At 43.0% G+C, this 15,416-nt stretch overlaps 1 non-coding gene across 1 annotated transcript; it reads right to left on the minus strand.

Annotated features, from left to right (window-relative positions):
- Window positions 1-4,292: 4,292 nt before the first annotated feature.
- On the minus strand, window positions 4,293-4,399 carry LOC126205301 (U6 spliceosomal RNA). The gene has a single exon (XR_007540560.1). It is a non-coding gene; the product is annotated as a U6 spliceosomal RNA (small nuclear RNA).
- Window positions 4,400-15,416: the final 11,017 nt, after the last annotated feature.

The raw sequence follows: 15,416 nt of genomic DNA on the forward strand, positions 1-15,416 counted from the left end.
CGATGTTTTTGCTACACTTCTCTTTATTTTACTTTCATTCCTGATGTATCAATTCTACTGATTGTTATTTTCGAGCTACTGTAGCTGGTGTGACTTTCGTGTAGTACAGTTATCGGTTCCAAGGTTTTGTCATTTTTGGGTTTTATTTTTTTGAGTGTGCAATAACGTTTGTGAAGAATTTCATTTTTGGAAATTCTAGTCATATTCGATAGTTCACTAACAAGATCGTTTTTTAATCAGGTTTGTCAAATATTATAAGAATTCTGCACTTGTAATTGCTCTCTGCCAGCCGTGGTGGCTGAGTGGTTCTAGGCGCTTCAGTCCGGAACCGCACGACTGCTACGGTCGCAGGTTCGAATCCTGCCTCGGGCATGGCTGTGTGTGATGTCCTAAGGTTAGTTAGGTTTAAGTAGTTCTAAGCTCTAGGGGACTGATGACCTCAGATGTTAAGTCCCATAGTGCTCAGAGCCATTTGAACCATTTTTTTGAATTGCTCTCTGTACTAGGCCTACCGGGAAACAGTAATATTGGAATCGATAACTAGAAGTGACCTCCTATATAGGTTAGTTCTAGTTACCGATTTCAAGTATTGAATGGTTCATTAATTAGATCATTTTTGCATTAGGTGGGAAAAATATAATACAATATTTGCACTCGTAATTGCTTTCTGAACTTACGCCAAAAAGTTAGTAATATTGGAATCAATAATCGTCCTATATATATGAGGCCAGTTCTAGTTACCAGTTCCAACTATTCGAAGATTCATTAATTGGTTCGCGTTTTGTATTGGAGGGTTCATTAACTGGTTTTTTTTCAGCTGGTGTCTCAAATGTAATAAGATTTTTCCGCTCCTATATAGGTAGATTCTAGTTACCGATTCCACCTATTCGATAGTTCATTTTTAGATCTTTTCCAGTTCGTGTGTTAAATATAATTTCTGCACTCGTAAATATTCTCTGAACTTTTGCAGTAAAGTTAGTAATATTGGAATCGGTAACTAGAATTGACCTCATAGTTCAGTTCTAGTTATAGAGTCCAATATGTGTTAAATTTTAATGGGTTTTCGTTACTTGAGTTCCTGCATTGTTTAGGATTTACAGTGTTCGTTTCTCCTTATTTTATGTTAGTAATTCGTGTTTGTTATCATTCGCTTTATTTTTCCGTTGTTCTGCTATAATTTATTTTCTCCCCGCCAAAACCCTAACTTTCCCTGCGCTTCTCCCGTTTTAATGTATAACTAATATTAAAATTAACGTAGTTTTATTAATAGTACAATTTCACCATGCGCTATACTGTAATACACTTTAATGGTTCTCTGTGCCCCTCTAGTCGAACAAATTATGATAATAAGACTAATTAGACACAAATTTTTTATCCTCCTATTCTTATTTATTTCGGTTATCTTTAACTCGTTTTCACGTAATTCGTGCGTAAATAATAACCGCGTTAAGTGTGAGTGTAATTTTATCGCATACTATATTCGTTTGATCACGAGTATGATCCATTTCTTTCATAGATTGCTTCTATGCAGCATCTTTGCCTTAGGTATGACGTCATTGGTCAGAGCCGACGAGTGGAACCGGACACTAGAATTTATCCCATGGAACAATGAAGTAAAGAAGAGGCACTGCATCAAACTGGAGGTAAAGGAGCTGCAGGGTATAACTTAACTGTCAGAAGGAATAGGTTGACATGATAAATCATGTGGCTTCAAATTATAGTTAATTTGGTAATGGAGAGAAGAGGAAAGGGGTGAGAGATTGTAGATGGAGTAAGCAGATTTATGTGGATGTAGGATGAAATAGTTAAGAGACATGCACAGGACGGACTACAGCAGTGACCTGCATTTAACCAGTCTTGACACTGAAGGTCACATTGGGCTTTGGCAGATGTCCTGGCCAAAAAGTTAAGCTATCACAATTTCAAAATGATTTGATAGATATCCTTAACAAAATTAACACTCAGTGAAGGGCCAAAGAAACTGGTACACGAGCCTTATATCGTGTAGGACCCTAGCGCGCACGCAAAAGTGCTGCAACACGTCATGCAATGGACTCGACTAATGTCTGAAATAGTGCTGGAGGGAATTGACATCATGAATCCTGCAGGGCTGTTCATAAATCCATAAGAGTGCGAGGGGGTGGAGATCTCTTCTGAACAGCACGTTGCAAGGCATCACCAGATACGCTCAACAATGTTCATGTCTGGGGAGTTTGGTGACCAGCAGAAGTGTTTAAATTCAGCCACCCTGTAGCAATCCTGGACGTGTGGGGTGTCGCCTTGTCCTGCTGGAATTGCCTATGTCTGTCGGAATGCACAATGGACACACATGGATGCAAATGACCAGATAGGATGCAAATGACCAGATAGGATGCTTACATACATGTCACCTGTCTGAGTCGTATCTAGACGAATGAAGGGTCCCATATCACTCCAACTGCACACGCCCCACACCATTACAGAGCCTCCACCAGCTAAAACAGTCCCCTGCTGACATGCAAGGTCGTGCTGTCATCAAGGGTAATCGAGTAGGCCTTTGGCTCCAAAAATCCCTGTCGATGATGTTTCATTTAAAGGTTTGCACGCTGACGGTTGTTGAAGGCCCAGCATTGAAATCTGCAGCAATTTGTGGAAGGTTTGCACTTCCGTCACGTTGAACGACTCTCCTCAGTCGTCGTTGGCCCCGTTCTTGCAGGATCTTTTTCCGGCCGCAGCGATGTCGGAGATTTGATGTTTTACCGGATTAAACTCGTGAAATGGTTGTACGGCAAAATCCCCACTTCATAGCTATCTCGGAGATCCCATCAGTCGTGCGCTGACTATAACACCATGTTCAAACTCACTTAAATCTTGATAACCTGCCATTGTAGAAGCAGTAACAACTGCTCGAGAAACTTGTTGTTTCATATTGGCGTTGCCGACCGCTGCGTCATGTTCTGCCTGTTTACGTATCTCTGTATTTGAACACGAACGCCTATACCATTTTCTTTGGCGCTTCAGCGTACATACAAAGAAAACAAAAATCATGGCAAAATGTAGATGAAACATAAATGGAAGAAAAATACGTATATAAAAAAGGGAGCACTCACATAAATCATGTAACTAAATTCTGTTATTTGGTTAGATCAGTAACCAGTGATAACATATGTTTAGAACAAATAGCAAAATAAGTCTGCAATTGGTCAAAATGCCTTAAGAAATAAAGTTGTGCTCCGGTAAGAAGCCAAAATAATATATACACAGGAAAACAACTTGTTAAGATATTTGTTGGGGCCGTGCTGGGTAGCCCTGCGGTCTTCCTTGCCACGGTTCGCGCGGCTTCCCCTGTCGGATGTTCGAGCCCTCCCTTGGGCATGGGTGTATCTGCTGTCGTTAGCGTAAGTTAGTTTAAGTTAAATTAACTAGTGTGTAAGCCTAGGGACCGATTACCTTAGCAGTTTAGTCCCATAGAACTTAGCACAAATTTATTACATTTGCTGGGAACTTTTTAAACTACATGATTCAGTCCAATGCTTTTGGGATACAGGAAAAAGGAAATTAGAAGAAATATAAATATGAATGTGGAAAAGAATACCAAAAACTTCCTGAATAGACAAAAAAATACTGGTGAATAATTCTATACGAAATTGATGAGTAAAATGATGTTCATTGCCACGACAGAGAAGAGATAAATCGAACTAATTCGATATTTAATTCAGCATAACGGCTCCGTAAAGAATATCTTTGAATAAAACCCGTATGGGCAAAAAATGAAGAAAGACATCACTATAGGGTTTTATTTTATTTTATTTGCCATTTCAGACTCATAGCGTTGCCTTTCCACAAACTGTTAACTAATTTAAAACAGATACTAATCGATATTGACGATAACAGTTACGTAAGTGCTGTGACAAGTAGTCTCTGCTACTTAGCTTAAAAAGCTAGCTTCTAAATAAACACAACAGACACACACACACAAAATCTAACCTAAACTAATCGACTTCACTTTAATGCTAACTTTTAACAAGAATTCCACGATCAATTCGTAAATTTTCTCTTTATTATCGTCGTGAGTATCAAAAAGTTAGAGGGAAGTTCTCGTTTCATTTTAACCAGCTCCCTAAGTAGCCAGTATAATTCCTTTCTGCATCTAGCGCAACCAAGGTACGTTGTCGACGTCTGGGATCTCCCCACAGTCACCGTATGGTGATGGCGTAACATGAATCTATGGAGGAGAGATTAGATTAGATTAGATTAGTACTTGTTCCATAGATCATGAATAAGACACTTCATAATGATGTGGAACGTGTCAGGAAAATGTGGAACGCTTCGCGATTTTGCGTGTCATCCTTGCGCAATGGCATTGCTAATCTGCTCTGTACCGTTCCAATTTTAGTATATGTACCACCGAAGCCAATACATATACATATAGGTGTTGCTTTTAGCAGCCATGGTTGAATTTCAGTCTGAAATTGGTTATTACGAACTGCCTCCTTGTTCTTTTTGCAGTGGATTGGCGTTTCATATCCCACATTTCAGCTTACCGTTGTGCTTTTGGTACATGTTGGTGGATTTGTCTGTACCAGGACCCACTGAACGGATCTTTGGTCTCCTATTCCTTGTTCCATTCGCTTCTGGCGACGTCTCTGACTGCAGTAATTTGATTTCCAGCTGGAATGCATCTCTCTTTTATTCAATTATTTGCCCCACTCTTTGTTAGTTAGTCGAACTTCTCGTTTCCTACAGTCCCATACAAATGTATTTCTGCGACGTCAAAGTTACTTAACATTACACTGAAATGTGTCAGCCGCAGTCAACAGAAAAAATGACAATACAAAAAGAATAAGAAAGACACAGCTTCTGCAGGATGATGATTCCGTTTTTATCTTGATACTGAGAGTTACACTGTTAAGAACACCTCCAGCGAAAGTACTGCAGCTTCTGGTATATAAAAACATCCACCGACCGTTGCCAATGTGTGATACCTGCCCCGAAGAAAGATCTGTGTGCACTCCAATTGTTATCAAATTTTCTTCACGGATGATAAATGCTCGATTCACGGAAAGTGTTTCAGTTTGCTAACGAGTTTTCCACGTTCAAAACTGCGCTATTCTGTGCGCAGTAACTCTGGAGCGTGAAATCAGCATAATATCGAACGCTATACCTCCGACAAATTATGGTAATGCGCCAAGTGCGTGCCCCGCATTGGCTAAATTGGACGTTGAACATGCAATCGTTCTCGTTAGGAAACAACTGCGGCAATTTCGAGAGTTTACCTCTGGCGGAGTGTGGGGAGAAAACAGGAGAGATTATGTCGAAACGAAACGTTATTTCGTACTGGGTAAATGAATTTGTGTCGGTGGCGGAGACATACGCTGGTGATACGCCAACAGTGACTTGATTGCTTCGCAGGTCGCACGAGAGCAGTGCGTGTCTGCATGCAGACTTTCCTTTCCTGCTGCAGAGTTTAACATCTGCACCAGATTGGGAAAGAGCTGTGTTGGAGAAAGTAAAGACTTAATCGTCCAGTTTTACGTTCAATTCCGTCGCATTTTCGTTTCACCCAGGACTGCAGCCCTGTACACATGACTGCCACTGCGCTGGCAAATCAGGTAATACACCGAAGGTCGATTGCTTTATAATACATAAATGTGTAAGTGATGCTAAATGATATTATCTTCACTTAATAAATGTATTATCTTCTCAACAATCTTCAAATCGTAAGCTACACCCTAAATTTCTACACTACTGGCCATTAAAATTGCTACATCACGAAGATGACGTGCTACAGACGCGAAATTTAACCGACAGGAAGAAGATGCTGTGATATGCAAATGATTAGCTTTTCAGAGCATTCACACAAGGTTGGCGCCGGTGGCGACACCTACAACGTGCTGACATGAGGAAAGTTTCTAACCGATTTCTCATACACAAACAGCAGTTGACCGGCGTTGCCTGGTGAAACGTTATTGTGATGGCTCGTGTAAGGAGGAGAAATGCGTCCATCACGTTACCGACTTTGATAAAGATCGGATTGTAGACTATTGCGATTGCGGTTTATCGTATCGCGACATTGCTGCTAGTGTTGCTCGAGATCCAATGACTGTTAGCAGAATATGAAATCGGTGGGTTCAGGAGGGTAATACGGAACGCCTTGCTGGATCCCAACGGCCTCGTATCACTAGTAGTCGAGATGACAGGTATCTTATCCGCATGGCTGTAACGGATCGTGCAGCCACTTCTCGATCCCTGAGTCAACAGATGGGGACGTTTGCAAGACAACAACCATCTGCACGAACAGTTCGACGACGTTTGCAGCAGCATGGACTATCAGCTCGGAGACCGTGTCTGCGGTTACCCTTGACGCTGCATCACAGACTGGAGTGCCTGAGATGGTGTACTCAACGACGAACCTGGGTGCACGAATGGCAAAACGTCATTTCGGATGAATCCAGGTTCTGTTTACAGCATCACGATGGTCACATCCGTGTTTGGCGACATCGCGGTGAACGCACATTGGAAGCGTGTATTCGTCATCGCCATACTGGCGTATCACCCGACGTGATGGTATGGGGTGCCGTTGGTTACACGTCTCGGTCACCTCTTGTTCGCATTGACGGCACTTTGAACAGTGGACGTTACATTTCATATGAGTTACGACCCGTGGCTGTACCCTTCATTCGATCCCTGCGAAACGCTACATTTCAGCAGGATAATTCACGACCGCATGTTGCAGGTCCTGTACGGGCCTTTCTGGATACAGAAAATGTTCGACTGCTGCCCTGGCCAGCACATTCTCCAGATCTCTCACCAATTGAAAACGTCTGGTCAATGGTGCCGAGCAACTGGCTCGTCACAATATGCCAGTCACTACTCTTAATGAACTGTGGTGTCGTGTTGAAGCTGCATGGGCAGCTGTACCTGTCTGCGCACGCCATCCAAGCTCTGACTCAATGCCCAGGCGTATCAAGACCGTTATCACGGCCAGAGGTGGTTGTTCTGGGTACTGATTTCTCAGCAGGATCTATGCACCCAAATTGCGTGAAAACGTAATCACATGTCAGTTCTAGTATAATATGTTTGTCCAATGAATACCCGTTTATCATCTGCATTTCTTCTTGGTGTAGCAATTTTAATGAAGTCTAGGGAACTGATGACCTCAGATGTTAAGTTCCGTAGTGCTTAGAGCCATCTGAACTTTTTTTTTTTTACTTACCATGAGTTGATAAATCTTAAAAAAATGACAAACACAAATCAGAAAAAGGGATGGTGTTTGACTGGCAGAGCATTTGTTGGAGTGGAAACAATATAAATTCTCCCTTGTATTAATGCCTCTTACAGCGCAATCTGACTTTGCTTACATGAATCCACTGTTCTGGCCAATTCTATTCAAATGGGATTTACTACGACCAAGTGCACCACAAACTATGGTTCATGGAGAATAGTGAGCTCTGAATATCATTTAACGGAACTATGCCACTGCAGTAATACTTTACCCTTTCACCTTCATTCAGGCGGCAGCAGAAAATGGCACGCTTTGGGCGAGGAGCGGCGCGCTGCGACAGCTGTAGTGTTCTGACGCGTCCACGAAAACTTGCAAAGTACGCAGACTGGCGTTCTGATTATCATAAAGCGAGAAACGTCCCTATTAGAACCCTGAAATTCCGGCAGATTTCAGTGTGAGGTGCATCCGTTCGCTGGTCTGGCCAAACCAATTTGGCTCACAGGCACGACGGCGCATGCCGGAACTGTTAGATATCAGACAGCCGACTCAGGACGAATAACTTCATCCTCGTGATACATGATATGTCGGAGATGATATGCAGTTTCCCTGTGGGTACAGTTGGAAACTGCCACTGGCTCTTGGTCCACCACAAGTTACACACCACAAGTCTCACCTACTAGGAAAAGACCTGAAGTTCTCCACCAGGATAGAGCAGAAGACGAAAAAAACGTCACTTTCCACCAAGCCTCTACACGGGAGTCGAATTAGCAGAAAAAACCCGCCTCGATGTTGTACAAACCAACCGCACTATCCTCCACTCATTGAGTGAGTTTCCCCTCTTGAGTGTTCTGGTGACCTGGTAGCCAATCCAGACACAGCACCAGGGTTCGCACGCTCAGGGAGCAAGCGTCTGCTTTGCATATCCTGAGAGGAGCCAATCAGAGACTCAGAATCTCTCTTGTCTAAAAAAAAAGAAGATTTTAGACTATGGAGGCTTCGTTTTCACGGTCAGCATGGCCATGTTTTGCCAAAAAACGTCTACCTCATTTACGTACAGACCTAATCTTTCCAGGCCGACCATTTCCAATTTCTGGAAGAAGGCTGTTAAGCTCCTAGACAGCCATGCCTGTGAAATATATGTTTTTGCCGCTCGCTACGAGAAACTGGCGACTTCCTGGTATCAGGGACGTTAAAGTTTCGCCTCCACTAAACACGTGCACCAGCCGCTCTGCTCGTATCGTCTCAGCTTCCAACATGCGAATTTTTGTAGTTTTATGACCGTCCCACCGTTTGCACAAAACGTCAGATTACAGCAGTCTCTCTCGAATGGCGTCCTCCATGCACCCCCCGCCAACTGGCTGACTTTTGAATGGTCTGTCGCCTGACTCAGATAAAATGTTTTGCAACTGCAAGTACAGTTCACAGACCTCTGCTTCCCTGAATCACACATACAACCAGGTCCTGGACACAAGATTTATGGCCACAATCCATCTTGCTCCCCAACGGCCCCTCGGGTACAAGTTCTTACAGGCTACTCATGAAGTTATATGAACATTCTGCCTTCAATTTCCACATGGAAAAAGGTCATAAGCCAGCAAACGTAACTGGCTTGCCACCCTTCAACATTCCACCCACGATTCTCAAAAAATCGCTCTCCCATGTTCAAAACAGCCTAAAAGATGTGACTGCCTTACACATGAGTTAACGCAGCATTTCTCAACCTTGCAGTGTTCGCAGCCCATTTTTCAATTATAATTTTCGTCACTGCCCCTCTCTCCCTTTACTCATACAGTAACAAAATAATAATGTATTTAGAGTATTTTGACGCTAAAGCTATAAGCTTACAAATGTTACAAATCAGCAAGAATAAGTAAATTTATTGTTATGTGGTAATACCGAACGCTACATTGACAAAACCAGAACCAATGGTCGTCTCTTGCGCTCTGTCTTACAGAGTCATTATTAATTACTAATCTTTCTTTTAATTTTGTATGGAAAGTTAATTATTAACTACATTGTGCAGTAATGATACAGTCCTATTATGGGTGCATTACGTCAGTGTAAAAGAAAATTTTAATTTTTTTATTGACTCAGAATGTATATCGATTTGCTTTGCCTTCAGTAAATTAATCGAGCCGCGCGGGATTAGCCGAGCGGTCAAAGGCGCTGCAGTCATGGACTGTGCTGCTGGTCCCGGCGGAGGTTCGAGTCCTCCCTCGGGCATGGCTGTGTGTGTTTGTCCTTAGGATAATTCAGGTTATGTAGTGTTTAAGCTTAGGCACTGATGACCTTAGCATTTAAGTCCCATAAGATTTCACACACATTTGAACATTTGTTTGAAATTAATCGGTTTCTCAGTTATTTTTTTTCTTTTTAATAGCTAGCACCACCAGCTCCCGCCCCCACTCGCTACTCCCCCCCCCCCCCCCCCCAAAGTGGTGTATAATGCCCCATTGAGGGGCGCACCCCAGATTGAGAATCGGTAAGTTAATATATTAAATATTTGACACTAACCAAGTGAAATCTTTGTGGTCGAGGATTCAAAACCCTAATTATGTCGCTTTTATTATTTTCGGATTATTCACGCATAGGCTAACAAGCCAGTTTTTCTCCTAGTCTATGTGTCGCACAGTGATATAATGTTGTAGGTATAGTCAGTGGTATATGTGGATACTGTCTGCAGAATGGGTAGCAAAGAGAGTTCATAGTAAAAAGATAATAAATTAATACCTCACGTTCAGTGCTGAAGTTTTACTGCATGAAAAACGAATATCAAGAAGCAAACTGTTTTCCTGTCGTTTTGCGGAGCTATTAAGCAAGAAAATGGTTAGAAAAGATTTGAAATGGCGTTTCAAGTTAGTGACTTCTGACAAAGTACTGTCGCTTTTAAACCCTGGATGAATACAGTCTTCGTAATTTGTGTGCTGTAACTTACGCTGCCTCAAGACATTTACACAGTTTCTAACTTAAATACTTGACTCCTTCTGTTAAAGATTTGACGTAAGATAATACCTCTTTAAGAGTACATTATAACAGAATTTAAAAATTTTAAATTCGATCAATAACTAGGCGTACATGAAATACTTAAAATAAGATTTTTCTTGTCCCTGGGAGCTGTTAGATAGGGAACCTGTAACTGGAAATGTGTGGCCGGCTGACAGTTTTAGTGGTTAGTACGTCAGCTTCGCGCTTTTGATGTGCAGATGTTAACAGACGCCTGCAAATACTGCGCTCTCTCCTTACTCAGAGAATTACAAGGCCGTGATGGAAATTAATGCCTACAAATTTTTTATGCGTAAACTCTTAAAGCTTTTTAAATAAAATAAACGTTATTATCGCTCTACGTCTCCGTTCTTCATGTCTATAAATTTCTCAGCATACTCATCTTGGCGACTAACACATATCTCCCAGAGAGATAACGTAGTCAACACGGATTTTGAAAACACATTTTTGTGAAACACAACTAGCTCTATACTCACACGAAGTGTTAAGCGCTATCGACAAAGGGTTTCACACTGATTTCGTATATCTAGATTTCCTGTCCGCCTCCGTAGCGTAGCGGTAGCATTACCGCCTACCACGCAGGGAGCCCGGGTTCGATTCCCGGCAGGTGACTGGGTGTTGTGTGTCCTTCATCATCATTGACTCGCAAGTCGCCGAAGTGGCGACAACTAAAAAGGATTTGCAATACGGTGACCGAACTCGCCCGAATGGAACCTCCCGTCCATCAGTGCCATACGATCATTTCCATTTCCAGAGGGCTTTTGACACCGTGCCTCATAAGCGGCTTGTAATCAAAATGCGTGCTTCTAGTAAAGAAATAATAAATTAAAACCTCATGTCTGATGCTGAAGTTTTACTGCATGGAAAACGAACATTTACTAAGAAGCAAGCCGTTTTCCTGTCGTTTTGAGGAGTTTAGACAAGATCTGAAATCGTCTGTTGGATTCGCGATTTTCTGTCAGAGAGGTCACAGTTCGTAGTAATAGATGGAAAGTCGTCAGGTAAAACAGAAATGATTTCTGGCATAACTCAAGGTAATTTTATAGGGCCTCTGCTGTTCCTTACCTGTGTACACGATTTAGGAGACAATCTGAGCAGTCGTCTATGGTTGTTTGCAGATGATGCCGTCGTTTATCGTCTAATAAAATCATCAGAAGATCAAAACAAATTCCAAAAATATTTAGAAAAGATACTTGTATGGTGTGAAAATTGACAATTGAACCTAAATAATGAAAAGTGCGAGGTCATGCACATGAGTGCTAAATAGAATCCGTTAAATTTCCGTTACGCGATAAATCAATCAAATCTAAAGGCCGTAAATTCAAATAAATACCCAGGAATTACAATTACGAACAACTTAAGTTGGAAAGAAAGCATATAAAAGTTTGTGAGAAAGGAAAATGAAAGACTGTGTTTTACTGACAGAACACTTAGAAGATGCAGCAGAACTACTAAAGAGTCTGGTTGCACTACGCTTGTACGTCCATCTTTGGAGTACTGCTGCGAGGTGTGGGATCCATACCAGATAGGATTAGTGGAGTACACCAAAAAGTTCAAAGAAAAGCAGCATGTTTTGTATTATCGACAGAGAATGTCACGGACATGATACAGGATTGGGGTGGACAGCGTACTGCTGCGAGTTGTGGGATCCATACCAGATAGGATTAATGGAGTACACCAAAAAGTTCAAAGAAAAGCAGCATGTTTTGTATCATCGACAGAGAATGTCACGGACATGATACAGGATTGGGGTGGACAGCATTAAAACAAATGGTTTCTCGTTGCGGCGGGATCTTCTTCGAGACTTCGATCACCAATTTTCTTCTCCGAAAGTGAAAATATTTTTTTGACGCCGACCTACATAGAGAGAAACGATCGTCAGAATAAAACAAGGGAAATCAGAGCTCGCACGGAAAGATATATGCGTTCGTTTTTTCCACGCGCTTTTCGAGAGTGGAATAATAGAGAATTACTGTGATGGTGGTTCGATGAACGCTCTGCCGGCTAGTTAAGTATGATTTATAGAGTGTCCGTGTAGATGTAGATGTAGAATTCAATTGATAAAAGGAGAAAGTTTAAAAATTCAGCAAACGAAACAGGTGAAAGGGAATACAAACGTATAAAAATGAGACTGAGAGGAAACTGCAACTGGCTAAGAAGGAGTGGCTAGAGCAGAAATCTAGAAGCATATACACTCCTGGAAATGGAAAAAAGAACACATTGACACCGGTGTGTCAGACCCACCATACTTGCTCCGGACACTGCGAGAGGGCTGTACAAGCAATGATCACACGCACGGCACAGCGGACACACCAGGAACCGCGGTGTTGGCCGTCGAATGGCGCTAGCTGCGCAGCATTTGTGCACCGCCGCCGTCAGAGTCAGCCAGTTTGCCGTGGCATACGGAGCTCCATCGCAGTCTTTAACACTGGTAGCATGCCGCGACAGCATGGACGTGAACCGTATATGCAGTTGACGGACTTTGAGCGAGGGCGTATAGTGGGCATGCGGGAGGCCGGGTGGACGTACCGCCGAATTGCTCAACACATGGGGCGTGAGGTCTCCACAGTAACATCGATGTTGTCGCCAGTGGTCGGCGGAAGGTGCACGTGTCCGTCGACCTGGGACTGGACCGCAGCGACGCACGGATGCACGCCAAGACCGTAGGATCCTACGCAGTGCCGTAGGGGACCGCACCGCCACTTCCCAGCAAATTAGGGACACTGTTGCTCCTGGGGTATCGGCGAGGACCATTCGCAACCGTCTCCATGAAGCTGGGCTACGGTCCCGCACACCGTTAAGCCGTCTTCCGCTCACGCCCCAACATCGTGCAGCCCGCCTCCAGTGGTGTCGCGACAGGCGTGAATGGAGGGACGAATGGAGACGTGTCGTCTTCAGCGATGAGAGTCGCTTCTGCCTTGGTGCCAATGATGGTCGTATGCGTGTTTGGCGCCGTGCAGGTGAGCGCCACAATCAGGACTGCATACGACCGAGGCACACAGGGCCAACACCCGGCATCATGGTGTGGGGAGCGATCTCCTACACTGGCCGTACACCACTGGTGATCGTCGAGGGGACACTGAATAGTGCACGGTACATCCAAACCGTCATCGAACCCATCGTTCTACCATTCCTAGACCGGCAAGGGAACTTGCTGTTCCAACAGGACAATGCACGTCCGCATGTATCCCGTGCCACCCAACGTGCTCTAGAAGGTGTAAGTCAACTACCCTGGCCAGCAAGATCTCCGGATCTGTCCCCCATTGAGCATGTTTGGGACTGGATGAAGCGTCGTCTCACGCGGTCTGCACGTCCAGCACGAACGCTGGTCCAACTGAGGCGCCAAGTGGAAATGGCATGGCAAGCCGTTCCACAGGACTACATCCAGCATCTCTACGATCGTCTCCATGGGAGAATAGCAGCCTGCATTGCTGCGAAAGGTGGATATACACTGTACTAGTGCCGACATTGTGCATGCTCTGTTGCCTGTGTCTATGTGCCTGTGGTTCTGTCAGTGTGATCATGTGATGTATCGGACCCAAGGAATGTGTCAATAAAGTTTCCCCTTCCTGGGACAATGAATTCACGGTGTTCTTATTTCAATTTCCAGGAGTGTATAACTAGAGGAAAGATAAATACGGCCTATATGACAATTACGTTGACTTTTGGTGAAAAGAGAAGCAGCTGTATGAATATCAAGATCTCAAATGGAAAAACATATGAATATCTAGATCTCAAATGGAAAAGCAGTGTTAAGCAAAGAAGTGAAAGCGGAAAAGTGGAAGTAGTGTGTAGAGGGGCAACACAAGGGAAATGAAATTGAAGGTATTATTACAAAATTACAGAAAGGGAAGAGAACGTAGATAAAGATGAGATGGGAGATACGATACTGCGAAAGGAATGTGACAGAGCACTGAAAAACCGAAGTCGAAACAAGGACTCTGGAGTAGACGGACTACTGATAGACTCTGGAGAGTCAGCCACGACAAAATTACTCCATCTGGTGTACAAGATGTTTAGACAGCCGAAATACCCTCAGGCTTAAAGAAGAATGAAATAATTCGAATCCCAAAGAAAGTAGGTGCTGACAGGTGTGAATATTACTGAACTTTCAGTTCAATAAAACATAGTTGCAAAATACTATCACGAATTCTTTACAGAATAATGGAAAAACTGGTAAAAGCCAACATCAGAGAACATCAGTTTATGTTCCAGAGAAATGTTGGAGTCCACGAAGTGATACTGATCCTACAACTTATCTTAGAAGACGTGTTAAGGATGGGCAATCGTACGTTTACACAGTGTTGACTGGAATATTCTCTTTAACATTCTGAAGGTAGCAGAAGTAAAATAAAGGAAGCGAAAGGCTATTTACAACTTGTGCAGAAACCAGACGGTAGTTATAAGAGTCGAGGAGTATCAAAAGGAAGCAGGGATTGAGAAGGGAGTGACACAGGGCTGTAGGCTATCCCCGATATTATTCAGTCTGTACACTGAGCAAGCAGTAAAGGAAACCAAAGAAAAATGTGGAGTAGGAATTAAAGTTCAGGGAGAAGAAATAAAAACTTTGAGGTTTGCAGATCACATTTTAATTCTGCCAGAGACAGGAAAGAACTAAGAAGAACAGTTGATTGGAATGGACAGCGTCTTGAAAAAGAGTTATAAGATGAACACCAACAAAAGCGAAACAAGGGCAATGGAGTGAAATAAAATCACTTCATGCTAAGGGAATTACGTTGGGAAATTGGACACTAAAAGTAGTAGATGAGGTTCGCTATTTGGGCAGCAAAATAACTGACGATGGCTGAAGTAGAGAGAATATAAACTGTAGACTGGCAATGGTAGGGAAAAGTGTTTCTGAAGAAGATAAAGTTATTAGCATCGAGCATAGATGTAAGTGTTAGTATTTTCTGAAGGTATTTGGAGTGTAGCCATGTATAGAAGTAAAATATGGGCGATAAACAGTTTAGAAAGATGCCAACAGAAACCTTTGGATCGTTGTATTGCAGAAGACGAATGAAGATTAGATGAGCAGATCGCATAACTAATCAGCAGGTGTGCTGAATAGAACTGGCGAGACAAGAAATTTGTGGCACAGCCTGACTAAAAGAAGGGATTGGTTGATAGGACACATTCAGAGACGTCAAGGATTATGAGTTTAGTATTTAAGGGAAGTCGGGGGGGGGGGGGGGGGTATGAATCGTAAAGG

This window comes from Schistocerca nitens, chromosome 1 (genome assembly GCF_023898315.1).
Source record: "Schistocerca nitens isolate TAMUIC-IGC-003100 chromosome 1, iqSchNite1.1, whole genome shotgun sequence".
In the NCBI taxonomy this organism is placed as follows: Eukaryota; Metazoa; Arthropoda; class Insecta; order Orthoptera; family Acrididae; genus Schistocerca; species Schistocerca nitens.